The sequence below is a fragment of the Oratosquilla oratoria genome, chromosome 41, assembly GCF_046742065.1.
Source record: "Oratosquilla oratoria isolate Oo_2021 chromosome 41, ASM4674206v1, whole genome shotgun sequence".
NCBI classification, from domain to species: Eukaryota; Metazoa; Arthropoda; class Malacostraca; order Stomatopoda; family Squillidae; genus Oratosquilla; species Oratosquilla oratoria.
The window spans coordinates 11669354-11675563 of NC_134817.1; the positions used below are offsets into that span (position 1 = coordinate 11669354).

The 6210-nt window shown below is 40.2% G+C and overlaps 1 protein-coding gene across 3 annotated transcripts in view; it reads left to right on the forward strand.

Moving 5' to 3' along the window:
• Window positions 1–6210, forward strand: part of LOC143020962 (sodium-coupled monocarboxylate transporter 1-like) — a 153090-nt gene that overhangs the window by 19071 nt on the left and 127809 nt on the right. For 2 of the 3 annotated variants that reach the window (XM_076178002.1, XM_076177999.1), the window contains exon 1: window positions 872–1087. The exons of the other annotated variant lie outside the window; for it this stretch is intronic. The gene's annotated coding sequence lies outside the window, so the exon portion shown is untranslated. Of the gene's footprint in view, window positions 1–871; window positions 1088–6210 lie in introns of those variants that run through there. 3 annotated transcript variants of the gene reach the window in all.

A 6210-nucleotide genomic window follows, 5' to 3' on the forward strand; every position in this document is an offset into this window, starting at 1 on the left:
GAGAAATATCTTACATATTATACAATTAAGTTATGTTGGAAAAAGATGTATAACATTATCTGTATTGTTTATATGAGGCGGTGCGCGTATTATTGATTACTACAGTCCATAAATCTCATACAGTACTTTTAAAAATAAACGGTTTACACATGACAATCCAAAATAATTTACGAAACTTATTTGCTTCTAACGTGTGAATAAAAATTAAATCGTTTGATTTCTATCAATATGTTGTAATGGAAAAAAGTATGTTATTGTAGGAGGGGAAATGGAGAATTAGCAACAAAAATTCCCGTCCCCCTCACCACCTCCACCGATGATTTCATAGAAAACGGAATCGTCTTCCCGCCAACGTTTAAGAGTTTATTGATGAAAAGAATCTAGACAAAGTGAATGTCAGCGTTATATAATGTGCATATTAAAAGAAAAAATATACATGTACATGTATATAAATATATCTTGGTAATACTGATATTTATAAGTATTTGTCTGCATACAGTATATGGGACATGTGTATTGCATGGGTTGGGTTAGGCTAAAAGTAGCGTGCATGTATCACAGAGAACTGGCATTTGCTTGACTTACGTCACTATCACCATGGAAACGGATTCAGTTGTGCTACAAATACATTTTGAGCTAGTTTTTAGCAATTGACATACATTTATTATAAATAACCACTTCTAAAAGATACTCATATTTCTAAATGAACTAGTACAAAGTAACAAACGAACCAGTACAATGCAACTACGCAAATAACACACAGAAATGAAATTTGAACGCAACGCTCAACGACGTTAGTTGGTTAGCTCATTCTAGGCCACCATTTTTCAACGACAAGAGTAACGTGAAGTGTTATTATTTCTCACAAGGAGAAAACACAAGATAGGAGACAGAACTGTTGTAGTTTCTCTGACGCCTGTGCTTGTCATGTGAGCTTTAGATCGATATGACTTAGCTGACAGCAGCTTCTTGAAGCTGCTGTTTTCTGAACATACGAGGCAGAGGACCAGGGGGAGGTGTATTGTCCCCACTCCATATAATACCGGCAACGCAGAGCCGATATGTCTCCCGGTAGATCATTGACAGGGTGAGTACAGTGACATTTCGTCGCTTATAATTAGCGCTTCTAGCCTAGGGCACAAAAGAAATGACCCGAAGAGGTGATGAATGAGGAATTTAAGGAGAGGAACTTAAAGTTGGGATAGACGTTATAGAGGATCAGTATTATGTTTTGAGTGGAGAATATTCTATCAAATGAGACTACTACATAACTGATCCGTAGGTATATTATTAAATCCCCATAGAATGTTGAATACATAGAACTTGTGCTTCTTGTACAAGGTCGCGCTATTGCTGAGGCTGTGTATAGAATAAGGCCTCATGTTGTTTTTTTGTATTTTTTTTTAATCTTTTGGATTCTCTCAAAACCGGTTATGACCTTTATTTATTTATTTTTATTTTATTATAGCTGTCATTGCATGAATTGATGTGTGAATGTTTTATGTTCTGTTGCACACGCTTACAGATGATGGGTTACATGACAGCAAAATCATCGTCGGAAGTTGCACAACTGGACCAGTTACTGGTTAAGTGCAGTTTCGGAGATGCACGCGCGCGCACACGCACACACACACGCGCGCGCATACACACGCACGCGCGCGCACACACACACACGCACGCGCGCACACACGTACTGTACACACATACACAAGCACACACATGCATACTATATGAAATATGTATGTGTGTGTGTGTGTGTAGTTGCATGTAGATCATACCACATTGTTTTCAATGTTATCTCTGTCGGTCTGCAGCCGGCCTGTGCACGGACCAAAAAGTCCCTTCCGAATTGTCTACCCATTGCATTGAGAAAGGAGAAAGTGAGGGGCCTACGCTAGGAGGCGCTGAGTAGCTGCGGCCGAAGCCGCCACCTTTGCCCCATGTACTATATGCGCTTTGGGGATTGTTGGGGCAAATAACTACAGCCACTGCTGGAATTGGAGAGGAGTGCGGGATTCGAACCAATAGTTAGACTAATAATTGGAGAGGAGTACGAGATTCGAATCTACAGCTAAGCGAATGTTTGGAGAGGCGTGCGGGATTCGAACCTACAGCTAAGCGAATAATTGGAGAGGAATGCGGGATTCGAATCTACAGATAAGTGGATAATTGGAGAGGAGTGCGGGATTCGAACCTTCAGCTAAACGAATAATTGGAGAGGAGTGCGGGATTCGAATCAACAGCTAAGCGAACAATTGCAGAGGAATGCGGGATTCGAACCTACAGCTAAGCGTATAGTTGTAGATGTGTGCGGGACTCGAACCTACATCCAAGCTAATAAATGGAGAGTGCGGGATTCGAATCAACAGCTAAGCGAATGACTGGAGAGGAGTGCGGGATTCGAACCTACAGCTAAGCGAATACGAGAGCAGCAAGCTTCAGATAATGTCACCAGAGAAGGAAGATATTTGATCTGTAGTCACAGTGGCAATGGAGGACGCGATCAATTGTTTTATGTAACTTGACTCCATTGCGTGACAATTGCACGAAAAAAAAATTCTTTGCTTATTTTTCTTCTTCGTTTTGTGACATGTCACTGGGAACGTGTGACGCAGAGGATGGTGACGTCCCAACGTCACGTCACACCGCGACGTCACTTGTCCTTCATTGTTCCCCTTCGTGATGACGATGGTGGTGATGACGCTGATTGCAGCTCACGGGGTCAGTGGTGACGAAGTGGTGGTTAAAGGGAATTCGGCTTGGTTAAGAATGCCAGATAACTCGGCTCAAGGTGAAGTGTAAATTACGCAGATATGATATATATATATGTGTATATATATATATATATATATATAAATTTGTATATATATATATATATGTGTGTGTGTGTGTGTGTGTGTGTGTATATGTGTGCGTGTGTGTGTATATATCAAGTATATATATATATATATATATATATATATATGTATATATATATATATATATATATATATATATATATACAGTATATGCAACACAATTCACTAAAACGCGTGAAAGATTTCGCAGAAAACCACTCGGGAAATGAGACGCTATGATCACAGTGTCTTATTTCCCGAGTGGTTTTCGGCGATATATATATATATATATAATATATATATATATATATAACATATATTTATATATATGTATATATATATATATATATATATATATATATATGTGTGCGTGCGTGTGCGTGTGTGTGTGTGTATGTGTGTGTGTGTGTGTGTGTAAGGTAACTGCAGCTTATGAAGATGATTCGGGTTAACGTCGCCTATCAGAAGGCTATGACGGTGCCCCTTACAGAGGACTTTGTAGCATAAATTTTAATGAACCGTACCCTTGGTCCAAATCGCTGGCGGCAGGGTTCGTACTGTGAAAATGGACTGGGCGAGAGCGAGTATATACATGTATTATTGCCTACGTAATTGAAGTGAATAATGAATTAGATTAATAAGTAATTAAGATTATATTGGTTTAAGTATGTAGTACTGAAATATTAGATTGTGTAATGTGAATAGCCAACATGAAAGGGATCAAAGAAATAAAGAAGAAATGGAGAAAAAAAATGAGGAAAAAAAGGAGAAAGATAATTGAAAATAAAAAGTGGGGAATCCATAAGACATAAATTTCTGAGAACTGTTGGCATCGATTGAATCCACGCAGGTATGGGATCTCAGGCAGACGCCCGGCTCATCTAAATTTTATATGACACTACAGAAGAGGAATGTTACTATCTTTCATAACCTCCTTTCTCTCTTTTTTCTTTTATTTCATTCCCCTTACTCTCCCTCGTTCTTCCTGCCTCTCCCTATTAATCTTCCTCTCTCCCTCATTCTCCCACTTTATACCTCTTCCTTTCTCTCTCTCTCTTCTCTACCTCTCTCTCTCTCTCTCAATCTCTTTCTCAATTTCTCTCTCAATCTCTCTCTCTCTCTCTCTCTCTCTCTCTCTCTCTCTCTCAATCTATCTCTCTCTCAATCTCTCTCTCTCTCTCTCTCTCTCTCTCTCTCTCTCTCTCTCTCTCTCTCTCTCTCTCTCTCTCTCTCTCTCTCTCTCTCTCTCTCTCTCTCAATCTCTCTCTCTCTCTCTCTCAATCTCTCTCTCTCTCAATCTCTCTCAATCTCTCTCTCTCTCAATCTCTCTCTCTCTCTTTATCTCTCTCTCTTACGATCTCGTTATGACTTGAATGTCTGTCCTGTCCCCGAACTCGCTTCCAGTCAGTTCATATTGGGAAAGAAGCGCTGGTGAACTCGCTACGGCCCGCAATCCCGGCCCCGTCGCCCGTTCGCGCGCAAGAGGCGAAGATCCTCGTATTGACCTGACGCGACCTGGCTCGACCTGGCTCGAACTGGTTCAAGGTGGACGCTACTGGGAAGAACAAGGCCAATGGAGTCTCCTTCTCCCCCTCACCCGTCCTCCTCCTCCTCCTCCTCCTCCTCCTCCTCCTCCTCCTCCTCCTCCTCCTCCTCCTCCTCCTCCTCCTCCTCCTCCTTCTCCTCCTCCTCCTCCTCCTCCTCCTCCTCCTCCCGTCAAGAACAATCTACAACTGTCAAAACAAGTCCTACGCTCTCTTTTCTGTTGTTAATCTCAACACCGAAAATACGGTAGACTTCAGTCGTGATTGAAAGACCAAAGACAAGATTGCCTAGCGTTTGTCACCTTGATTTGTTTCTGTTGTTACTCTAAAACAAAAAATCAATCATTTCGAATCTGAACATAAGCGTAGCGAAACTTGGTGACGCAACCGTATGGCGAATGGCCATTTCCTCTCTGGACAAAATCCCTCAGCCATTTTCCCTACATTGAAAATAAAACAGACACAAATATGAAAATAAGATTATTATACAATGATTTATAATAGAACATTCGACACTGTTGTTGACACTATTACTTTGAACACAGATTTTTTTTTACCCTAATTTAAGAGCACAGTGCATCATAGTTAACCCTATACAGTATTTGAAAAAATATACTTTAAATATGTGAAAATTATTATGAGATGAGAGATGTCGAACAATGAACTCGTTAAAAAAATATTCACACTGTCTTCAGGAATACTGACATGTTATAGAGAGGAATAAGGTCACATTGTGTGTGTAACCAGGTCATCTCAACGTGACCTCGAACCAAACACCCGATCATTTTTTTTACTGGATTAGACAACCTGTGGTTACAGTGACCTCAGTTGACTTAATCCTTTCAGGTTGATGTTGTCCAGTTATACAAAATTACAATGTTTTTGTTCTATATTGAAATTTTATGCAAAAGTGGTTAATATGTCATCAGTTCTGCATATTCCTTTACTGAGACTAATTGACGTATCAACTTTGAAAAAAAATTGAGAATTCGGAAGTTAACCGGATTATGGCAAAATCAATCCAATTAAGGAAATACACATGTCATTATGAAATATACATTATTGTGCAATTCTCGTTAACTTGATCAATAATTTTCATTGGAGGGAAAATGACCGGTTGTCGGAGGGATTTTGTCTAGGGAGAAATAATTAATCTAAGGAAAATGTACTGGATTCTATCAGGCTCTCCATGACCTAGTTTCAGTAAGGTCAACTTCACGTGCTGAAGTGTTATGAAGTTCTCCTTGACCAAGTCAACTTCACGTGCTGAAGTGGTATGAAGTTCTTGACCTCAGATCAACTTTGTGAGGTCAACTTCACGTGCTAATGTGTTATGAAGTTCTTGACCTCAGGTCAACTTCATGTGAGGTCAGCACCATGTGCTGAAGTGTTATGAAGTTCTTGACTTCAGGTCAGTTTCATGTGAGGTCAGCTTCACGCGCTGAAATGTTATTAAGCTCTTGACTTCAGGTCAACTTCATGCGAGGTCAACTTCACGTGCTGAAGTGTTATGAAGTTATTGACCTCAGGTCAGCTTCATGTGAGGTCATTTTCACGTGCTGAATTGTTATGAAGTTCCTGACCTTAGGTCAACTTCATTTGAGGTCAACTTCACGCGCTGAAGTGTTATGAAGTTCTTGGCCTCAGGTCAACTTTATATGAGGTCAACTTCATGTGCTGAATTGTTATGAAGTTCTTGACCTCAGGTCAATTTCATGCGAGGTCAACTTCACGCGCTGGTGTTATGAAGTTCTTGACCTCAGGTCAGCTTCATTTGAGGTCAACTTCACGTGCTGAAGTGTTATGAAGTTCTTGACATAGGTCAGCTT